The sequence below is a fragment of the Geotrypetes seraphini genome, chromosome 6 (assembly GCF_902459505.1).
Source record: "Geotrypetes seraphini chromosome 6, aGeoSer1.1, whole genome shotgun sequence".
NCBI classification, from domain to species: Eukaryota; Metazoa; Chordata; class Amphibia; order Gymnophiona; family Dermophiidae; genus Geotrypetes; species Geotrypetes seraphini.
The window spans coordinates 47,208,268-47,218,208 of NC_047089.1; the positions used below are offsets into that span (position 1 = coordinate 47,208,268).

Genomic DNA, 9,941 nt, shown 5'->3' on the forward strand with positions numbered 1-9,941 from the left:
CGATTCTGTTCAAGCTGCACTGGCTGCCTATAACTAAGCGGATTGAATTCAAGCCACATGCTGGTTTTCAAAGCCTTGCATCTTCTACATCCTGATTATCTACATAAAAAAACAAATCAAATATCAACCCAGTAGAACTCTAAGATCATCATTCCATGGCTCACTGATTCCTCCACCAGCCTCCCTTGTGGACCTCCATGAGGGCAAAACTCCTCTGGTCCACTCTTGCCGGCAGAAATGCCAGTTCCTGGTTGCAGAGAACTGCACATTGAACGGAGCTCAAAGACACCCTGCTTACATTGCTGCCTGAAACTTCCATTGCGGGCTCAACCAGAGAGAGGGATTCTGTCCTGCTGCAGTTCAGAAGCCATCGAGCATTGCCTGTCTCATCATAGGAGAAGACAATGGAGGAGGTTTCCGCACCTTCGCCCTCCTTTTCACCATCCTTCAAAGGGTAGGTTATCAATTCCACCAGCTCCCAATCAGAACTCAGAAACTAGCAGCTTGTGCGTCTATCTGCCTCCAGCAGGTAAATAGTAGAACAGATTTTATGCTGCTTATCCTAGAAATAAGCAGTGGATTTCCCCAAACCATCTCAATAATGGCCTATGGACTGCTCTTTTAGGAAATTATCCAAGCCTTTCTTAATACCTGCCAAGCTAACTGATTTCACCACATTCTCCGGCAACGAATTCCAGAGTTTAAATTACACATTGTGCGAAAAAATATTTACTCCAGTTTGTTTTAAATCAGGGTCACTCCATGTCAATTGTACTGATCCATACCTTACCATCTTTAATTTTAATGAAACTTGTCATGCAGGTACCATAACTTATGGCAGTAAGCCATGCAAAGTTTCAAACCCTAAAACCTGAAATTCATGTAGTAAGAGGCCTTAAAATTTTTGTGCATGTTGTACAAAACAAATGGCCAACTTCAAGGGCCTCCTGTACACAGAGCTTGACTTCGATTCCGGGCAAGATGATGGAAGCATTAATAAAGGATAGCATCTGTGAACACATAGAAAGAAATGGACAGCTGAAACTGAGCCAACATGGCTTCTGCAAGGGAAGATCGTGCCAAACAAACCTACTGCATTTCTTTGAAGGGATAAACAGCCAGATGGACAAAGGGGAATCCACAGATATCATTTATCTCGACTTCCAAAAGGCCTTTGATAAGGTCCCCCATGAACGGCTACTTAAGAAATTGTCGAACCACGGGGTGGGAGAGGATGTACACAGATGGATCAGGCACTGGTTGGCCGACAGAAAACAAAGGGTTGGAGTGAAGGGCCAATACTCCGACTGGCAGAGGGTCACAAGCGGTGTACCGCAGGGGTCGGTGCTGGGACCACCGCTGTTCAATATATTTATCAATGACTTGGAAACGGGGACGAGGTGTGAAGTTATAAAATTTGCTGATGACACCAAACTCTGCAGCAGAGTTAGGAACACAAAGGAATGCGAAGACCTGCAAAGGGACCTAAGCAAACTGGAAGAGTGGGCAAACAAATGGCAAATGTGCTTTAACATAGAAAAATGTAAGGTCATGCATATAGGGAAAAGGAACCCGAGGTACAGCTACAAAATGGGGGGAACATTGCTGGGGGAGAGTAATCTTGAAAAAGACTTGGGTGTGCTAGTGGATACAACCATGAAATCATCAGCGTAATGTGTAGCGGCCTCGAAGAAATCAAACAGAATGCTGGGCATCATTAAGAAGGGAATTACAACCAGGACGAAGGAAGTCATCATGCCACTGTATCGTGCAATGGTGCGCCCGCATCTAGAATACTGCGTCCAATATTGGTCGCCGTACCTCAAGAAAGACATGGCGATACTTGAGAAGGTCCAGAGAAGAGCTATGAAAATGATAAATGGTATGGAGGACTGTTCATACGCTGACAGGCTGGACAAGCTGGGGCTCTTCTCCCTGGAAAAGAGGAGGCTTAGGGGGGACATGATAGAAACTTTCAAGATCATGAAGGGCACCACAGGCACAAGAGGGCACTCAGAGAAACTGGAAGGGGAGAAGTTTAGAACAAATGCCAGGAGGTTCTTCTTCACACAGAGGGTTGTGGACACATGGAACGCACTCCCGGAGGAAGTGGTCGGGCAGAGTACGCTACGGGGATTCAAAGAGGGATTGGATGGATTCCTGAAGGATAGGGGGATTGAGGGATACAGATAAGGGTAGATAAGAGTATGGAAAGAGTATAGATAAAAACAAGGGGGCTATAGGGCTAAATCAAGATAGCATAACAGGTCATGGACCTGATGGGCCACCGCGGGTGCGGACTGCTGGGCGCGATGGACCTCTGGTCTGACCCAGCGGAGGCAAATTCTTATATTCTTATTGCTAACATCAGCCTGAAATTTAGGGGTTCTTTTACTAAGGCACGCTAGCCATTTTAGCGCATGCTAAATGCTAACGTGTCCATTATAGTCTATGGTTAGCGTTTAGCACATGCTAAAACGGATAATGCGCCTTAGTAAAAGGACCACTTAGTCTTCTGGTGCAACTTTTGGCACTTAATAAGCTTTTAGAGTTTTAAAAGTCTAGCTAATTTTTGGCTTCATCTCTGGGGTGCCATAGATTTCTAACAAATTTAAATGGTTTCTTCTTGCTTGGCACTCCTGCTAAACTACTGATTATTACCCATCTGTGAAAATTTCAAGGCTCTTTTTTAATTTATTTGCAAAGATATTGCAAGTCAAACAGAGCAGCAACAATACTATTAACAAATTTTACCCATCTTTGAAGCCTTGTATTTCAAATTTGACACCAGCAATCACTTTGGTTCAAAAAGCATTGGATAGAGCAACTTTTTCTCTATCTGATGTCAAATTTTCAGGAGGGCGTTTTTTTGTAGAGAAGAAATTTGCAATTGAATTCTGTTAGTCAAAGCAGCGTAATTTGAACTATTTGAAAGTATTAATGGTATTTGTCCTTGGAGAATCCTATATAATAAAACCCTAGAGCGCGCATGCGCTCTTGAAACTTCATGATCCCTGCCGCTGTGATTTCTGATCCGTGGCCACGTTCCATTTTAGAACGCGGAGGCAGGGATCACTCTAGCCACTCCCCTCCTCCTGCCCTCACTCACCAATCACTGGAGGAAGCGCAGGCAAGCTCTCTCCCTGCCCGCGTCCTCGCCGCCCCGATAGGTGCTGGCAGCGGCTGCCGGGAGGAGGGCTTCGTGGAGCGCCACCACACGGCAACACCTTCACAGTCTCCCGAGCGTCCTCGCCACCCCGATTGCCGCTTCCGCGACGCAGGCGGGGATAGGAAAGGGTAAGGGAGCCGAGTCAGCAGGGGTTGGGCTGGGAGGGAAGAGAAGCAGTCTGCCTCGGGTTTTTCAAGGCCTGGCTTCTTCGGGCAGCAGCAGCGTTTACAATTCGCTGCTGTTGCCGGCTTGAGGCCTTCCTCTCTGGCGGGTCCTGCCTACTTTCTGTTTCAGGAAGATGACCTGACAGAGAGGAAGACCTGAAGCCGGCAACAGCAATGAATTGTGAATGCTGCTGCTGCTGCCCGATGAAGTTCAAGGAGGAAAGGGAGCAGAGGGGGAGAGAGAATGGCTTGGAGGGAAGAAGAGATGGCAGGGCATGGAGGGAAGAAGGAATGTATGCCAGACCAAGGGAAAAGGAAAGGGGAAAGGAAGGAGGAGATGCCATATGGAACAGAGAGAGAGAGAGGGCGGACACTGGATGGAAAGAGAAGAGAGGGCAGTGAATGGAAGGGGCAAGACAGAGGGTGAACAGTAGATAGAATGGGTAGAGAGAGGGAGACAGACACTGAATGGAAGTGTGGGGGAGAGGAGGGACAGCTACTGAATGGAAGTCTGAGGGACAGGGGGAGCAGACGATGGAAGGAAGTGGGGAGGAGAAAGAAAAAAGGGCACATGCAGGATTGAGGGAAGAGGATAGAGTTAGAAATAAAGATAGACAGACAGGGGGCCAGGGAGAGACAGACAGAAAGAATGACAGACAGACAGACAGCATCCAAGGAGAGAGAGACAAATTAAAAAAAAAAACCAGACAGACATGTACTCTAGCACCCGTTAATGTAACAGGCTTAAATACTAGTTCTTCCTATATTCAGGCTGAACTGTGGAAGAATACCTCATATATAATTTGCTGCTTATTATTTGTTTTAAAGCTTAATTGTGATAACATTGTGATGCCAATGCATAATTATTACAGTACTGAATCAAATCTGTAGAATAATTTATGAATAAAAGCAGTTGATTGTTTGCTCCAAAAAAAAAAAAAAAAGTGATAAATATAAGTGCCTTCACTTCTTCCTCTACACTGATCGTGTTTCACAAATCCTGCTTCATCCGGAGGAAGTCTAATAAATTTGTTATAATGAAATCAGAAAAGATTCCATAAATGTGAAATCGGATTTTATCACAGGATTTGCACTTATATTTATCACCTTTTTTTTTGGAGCACACAAGGAGTATGAGCACATGATAATTGGAAATCAACTAGCAGTACTGATATGATCAAGACTCTTTAATCTTCTCGCACCCCAGACTGGAAGTTGACCACAGAACATTTCCATCAAGTTAAGTGTTATTTTTACACAATATTCAATCGACAATTCTGGTCAACAGATTTATAATAACATAATGAACTGTGAGGCAGGCAGGTGGGTGCGATGATGTCTGGATATAACATCATTAGAAAACACTAATGCTGTGTATAGATGGCATTTAATTCAGGTATATACACCTATAGCATGGTGTTAAGGATAATTCATTTTTGAGTTCTGATGGATTTTTACTGTTTTTGTGAATTCAATTTATATACAGTTTTTTCTCCTAAGATATTTTTGTTTTTGACCCTAAAGATGAAGCCAAAAATTAGCGAATTGAGTTTTTGACCAACTTTGACATTGAGGCATTAGAAAAGCACTTAGCCTAGACCAGGGGTGTCAAACAATCACATAAGGGGCTGAAATCTGAAAAAAAAGGCTAAGCCGTGGGCCGAATTTTTAATTAAGATAATTAGGGGCTCTTTAATTAAGGTACGCTAACCAATTTAGCGTGCACTAAATGCGCACCTTAATAAAAGAACCCCTAAGTGACTAAGGCTTAGTCTTAGTAGAAGTATAGGGTTACAACGTCTCCAATCCCACACCAGCTCTGTGGTGTAAACAAAATAAATATTGTAATCACAAAACAGAAAATAAAATTATTTTTTCTACCTTTTGTTGGTCTCAGGCTCTGGTTGTCTTCTGATAACTCACTTGCCAGGGTCTCCTGCCCATTTGTCATTTTCTTCTTTCTCCGTGCTAACTATCCATCTTCTATCTCTATCCTCCCCTTCCATTTCTCTTCCCTCCCCCGGAGGTCGGGCATCATTACTTTTTTCATGTCCATATCCGCAGCTGCAGCGATGGACCCCACCATCCCCAGATCCACCATCTGTCCTTTTCTCAACTACCCTTTCATCCAACATCTCTCCCTCCTTCCCCACCACCTCAGGGTCCACCATTTCTCCGTTTCTCTTCCCAACTACCCTCCTATCCAGTATCTCTATACCCCATCCATACCATCCCTTGTGTCCAACTTCTCTCTCTTTCTGTTCCTTCCCTCTCTCCCTCTCCTCTGTTTTATTTCTTCCCCACCCTCCACTCAGTCCGTCATATGCACATATGGACCCCTTCTTCTCTCCCACAGGGTACTTCTACACTAGGGCCAACCCCTGTCCCAAAGGACTGCATGTTTTTCCCCTCTTCTTCTTCCCGGTCTCACCTTCAGATTTGGCCCGCCGTTCCTACCCTCCCTCCATCCCAGCTTCCTGGTCTCCTCTGGCCTGCCGGCACGAACCGCTGCTGCTCTTCACTCGCGTCTGCCTTCACCTGGCCTCCTTTTTAAAGCAGCCTGCCGAGGATCGCCGGCCGACTGTAGCGAACCTTGCAGGCCATCGGCGGGCCAGATTTACTATAAAATAAAATGTCTGGCAGGCCAATTTTTAACACTCCGCGGGCCAGAGTTTGACATGTCTGGCCTAGACTTTTGAAACTCTAAAAGCTTATTAAGTACAAAAAGTTGTGCATGTAGATTAAATTTCAGGCTAATGTTAGCAATACTCTTTGTACAGGAAGTCCTTGAATTTGCTCATTTGTTTCGTACGACTTGCACAAAAAGCTTAGGGCCTCTACTTAGGCACCAGAGGCTGTTATAGGGGAAAGAACTCTTCAGGGATTCAAGACAAGGCTGGATAAGTTCCTACTGGAACAGAACATACGTAAGTAAGGCTAGACTCAAATAGGGCACTGGTCTTTGACCTAAGGGCCACTGCGTGAGCGGACTGCTGGGCACGATGGACCACTGGTCTGACCCAGCAGCGGCAATTATGTTCTTACCACTTACTACATGAATTTCATGTTTTCGAGGCTGAAACTTTGCAGGGCTTAGTTTTTCAAGCCAGAGCATCTATGTGCCATGTTTCTTTGAAATTGGAGATGGTAAGGTGGGGATCATTCTGAAAATTTGTACAGTTGGTGTGGAATGACCTATGTCCGAGATTCTCAGCCATGCAAGACGTCTCATAGCAATAGAGATTGCTGATGTTCTGGATGTTACATCAAATGCCGATCTTGCCATAAACTTTCACGTTTGAAGTAGAACATGAGTAGTCTCCTGAAACTCTGGCAGGTGGACAGATGGAATATACTGCTTTAAATCAGTCAACTTCTTTATGAGCTATTTGAGATAAAAGGACATAGAAAAGTTGTAATTGAGAACTCTGTTGGCTAACAATAGAGTTCTGGTAAGACGGCATCCAAACTTATCCATAGTATGGCCCTCGCATCCTGGTGGTGCGATGGCATAGACCCTTGAGCTGGAGGATTTTTTAAGAGTTGATTTAACGAGCAACAATTGATGTGATAATTGTGGTTTATCAAATCTAGGCATCTTTATGCTTGAACAGTCTTGTAGCCATGCAACTGTTATATTACTCCTGAGGAAGCATCTTTTTTGTGAAACTCAATTAGAGGGAATGCAATGGTTAGAGAGACGCACAAGTGGTAACATAAAATTTGTTGGAACTGGTGAAGCAGAGTGTTGCATATAAAGGAACACTCATTCCAGTATACAGCTAAGTGAAATTGTTTTTAACTTCATTGCCATTATTAAGAACAGTAAGAGCAGTCAGGGACTGATAAAAAGCTATGATGGTACCTTGTACAACCTCTGCTTAATATCACTATTAGAGCACTTAGGTTGTGGGTATGAGCACTTATCACTATAATTTATGTATTTTTAATTGTTTATGTGAGGAAGGTGGCTATGAGATCAAGTACTGAATAAGTGTATCCTGTGCTGGTTGAGCACTTATGCATTATCACAGGAAAGTTTATCAGTTGTGCACCAAGATTTATTAAGAAGTTATCAAATCCAGGACAAGACTGTATTTGGAAGAGAGTCAATCTTTCTAGGAGCTATGGTAATAGAGCAAGGTACCTCCCAGTTCTTAAAGAGAGTGTCCATAAGCAGATTGTGAAAAGGAAAGAAGCTCCTTAGGAGGTTCATCAAAATCTAAAGCCTCAAGGAGCTCTGCTCTGGGCTCAGTTTCTGACTCCAATTTCATAGACAGCTTTTCCCATCTGCCAGATATATTTGGTAAATGAAAGTCCCCCTGGAGGAGATCTTCGTCTGGGAGGAGGAGATGGATCTGAAGGGATGCCATTCGACTCTGGAGCAAATAATTTGGTTCAGTGTCAGTATCAGTATTGTATGCAACTTAAAAAGGTCACCGAGCTCTCTTCGGAAGAACTCCTTCAGTTGTTCTTGAAAGAATTGCACCGGTACCCTTGACTCAATAGTCGGTACTATTGGTGTTGCAGAGTGTCGGAGGGTGTGTGACCTCAATGAGGATGCAAACCCTAGAGGAGTCACAGCCTGCACAGGAGATTGATGGCGTCAACACTTGGCCTGCATTGAGGGACTTGATGCTGTGACACTTGCTGGGAAGATGGCTTCTTAGCTGATTTTCTGATGGAAGAACACCATCCGAAGTCAATGAAGGCATTGATGCTGCTACCAATGGCTCGGATTTATTGCCGGAGTCCATGGTTGATCCCAAGAGCTTTTCTTGCTGGATATGATAAGCCATTAAAGAGCACTTTTGTATTGTAGAACAACAAGCATAAGTGTCTACTCAATGCTCAGGCCCCAAACACTGTATACACCAGCTGTGTGGGTTAATGATGAAAATAGGGTGCTGGCACCGACAGCACTTCTCAAAGCCGCTAGAAGGCTTCGACATGGAAGGAAAAATCTCAGAGGCAAAGTCAAAAGCAGGGCTGTGGAGTCGGAGACATTTTGGGTACCTGGAGTCAGAGTCATGGGTACCAGAAACTGAGGAGTTGGAGGATTTATCTACCGACTCCACAGCCCTGGTCAAAAGACTCAATGGCTGACACAGAGTATGGAATACAGCGAAGGGGAAAAAGGGGCCTGAAGGCCCAACTGAGGGTACAAAATGGAAAAGAAATATTTATTTATTTTTACAGACCAAAGAACGTTATTAATAAAACAAGACATTAACAAAGCCAAAAAGCAAAAAGAAATATTGACGGGAAGGCAATGCAATTTGGACAGAATCCAAAAAAAACCCAACTTCTTCGCTCCGCGGAAAATGAAGAACTCAGGAACGGCAAGCTGGCGTCAAGCGGGAAGGCACTCGCACCTGCACGGGCAGTCTCAAAGCTTCACAAAGCTTAAAGTGATGGTGCACTTTTCACTGTCATACTGGGCTTTGTGGATGACATCATTCACATGTGAGAATATGCTGCCTGCTTGTCCTAGGATAACAGGTATTGCAAAAGTCACCTTGGACAAGCTCAGCAGCTGAGTCCTATCACAAAACATATACAATAGAATGAATGAAATAATTCTCAGTGGCTACTGAGATGTGTTTACTTGAAGGACTTTCAGATCTACCATGGATTCCAACACTTGAAATGAAAGAATGAGACTAAAGAAAGCAAGAAGACAGTTCCACCAAGGAATTTGGAGCTGAAGTCTCAAGCCCTGTCATCTGAATTAATAAATCTAAAAGATCATAAGTAAAATATGCAGGCTGCATTTAATAGGGAAAACGAACCTTATGCATTTTTCTGGGGGGGAGGAAAAAGTTACTGTACTTCAGTTACATTGTTGTGATTATATAAGTTTTTTTCAAATGATTGAGAATGGTAAACCCAACAGAAGTTAACCCTCTGTGGACACAAATAATTTGCTCAATATTGGATGAGCTCAAGCATTCACAGAGCTGGCACCTATGACTGGGATCAAATCTACAAGAGAGCTTAAAGGCAGGGCTCCTTCTGCATAGGCTGGTGGAGGGAGAGGCGCAGACATTTGTCACTATCTAGGACAAATGTTAAAGCGTACCATGTAAATTTACAGACTCTATTGCGTATCCTTGCTAGACACTAGCTTTGACTAATTGTTCTTGCCCCTAGACTAAGGACCTAAGTGCCCAGACACCAGGAAAAGGAAAGTAGCAGAACAGCAGCAGCAAACTAATCATTCATCTATCTACTTCCAGTTACTTCCCTCAGAAACACATTTTCCTCTGTTTACATCCCCCTCCCCTTTGAAAGCTAGCATCCTTTGCTATCAGTGAACCCTAACAACCTGTGGTACACATGCAGCCACCTACCGTATACGGCACTGACAGGAAGAGACACACAAGAGAAAGTTACGCTTTAGAGATAAACAAGTCTCCCACCTTTTTTAAGATTCTCTCGACTCTACCCCATATCCTCTTCAGCGTGGAAGTACGAAAGACGCCCCTCCCCTTCCAAAGAAAAACTCCCGCGCCTTTTTTTTTCTAAACTACAGCAACAATGATCGCGCGCACAATAACTGCAACTGCGGAACCCAGGAGTGGCGGTTGCTTTTTACAGGCTGCGAC

General features: G+C 44.1%; 1 protein-coding gene across 5 annotated transcripts in view; it reads right to left on the bottom strand.

The window, feature by feature from the left end:
- Window positions 1-9,886, bottom strand: part of LNX2 (ligand of numb-protein X 2) — a 190,304-nt gene extending 180,418 nt beyond the window's left edge. For 3 of the 5 annotated variants that reach the window (XM_033947935.1, XM_033947930.1, XM_033947931.1), the window contains exon 1: window positions 9,756-9,886. The gene's annotated coding sequence lies outside the window, so the exon portion shown is untranslated. The other 2 variants (XM_033947932.1, XM_033947933.1) reach the window with 2 other exon arrangements.
- Window positions 9,887-9,941: the final 55 nt, after the last annotated feature.